The sequence below is a fragment of the Bison bison genome, unplaced genomic scaffold, assembly GCF_000754665.1.
Source record: "Bison bison bison isolate TAMUID 2011002044 unplaced genomic scaffold, Bison_UMD1.0 scf7180017864183, whole genome shotgun sequence".
NCBI lineage: Eukaryota > Metazoa > Chordata > Mammalia > Artiodactyla > Bovidae > Bison > Bison bison.
In genome coordinates, this window is record NW_011494755.1 from 1,186,256 (window position 1) to 1,187,177 (window position 922).

Consider the following 922-nt stretch of genomic DNA (forward strand, 5'->3'; position numbering starts at 1 on the left):
TCAAAAGCATCAGTTCTTCAGTGCTCAGCTTTCCTTATGGTCCAGCTTTCACATCCATACATGACTACAGGAAAATCCATAAGCTTTGACTAGACAGACCATTGTTGGGAAAGTAATGTCTCTGCTTTTTAATATGCTATCTAGATTGGTCATTGCTTTTCTTCCAAGGAGCAAGTGTATTTAATTTCATGGCTACAGTCACCATCTGCAGTGATTTTCAAACCCAAGAATGTAAAGTCTGTCACTGTTTCCATTGTTTCCCCATCTATTTGTCATGAAGTGAAGGGATTACCTGCCATGCTCTTAGTTTTTTGAATGTTGAGTTTTATGCCTGCCTTTCACTCTCTTCTTTCACTTTCATCAAGAGGTTCTTTAGCTCCTCTTCATTTTATGCCATAAGGGTGGTGTCACCTGCATATCTGAGGTTATTGATATTTCTCCTGGCAATCTTGATTCCAGCTTGTGCTTCCTCCAGCCAGCATTTCTCATGATGTACTCTTCATTTAAGTTTAATAAGCAGGATGACAATATACAGCCTTGATGTATTCTTTTCCCAATTTGGAACCAGTCTGTAGTTCCATATTTGGTTCTAACTGTTCCTTCTTGACCTGCATACAGATTTCTCAGGAGGCAGGTAAGGTGGTCTGGTATTCCCAACTTGTTAAGAATTTTCCAGTTTGTTGTGATCCACACAAAGGCTTTGACATAGTCAATAAAGCAGAAGTAGATGTTTGTTTGTTTGTTTGTTTCTGTAATTCTCTTGCTTTTTCTATGATCCAATCCCTCCCAGCATCAGTCTTTTCCAATGAGTCAATTCTTCGCATGAGGTGGCCAGAGTACTAGAGTTTCAGCTTTAGCATCATTCCTTCCAAAGAAATCCCAGGGCTGATCTCCTTCAGAATGGACTGGTTGGATCTCCTTG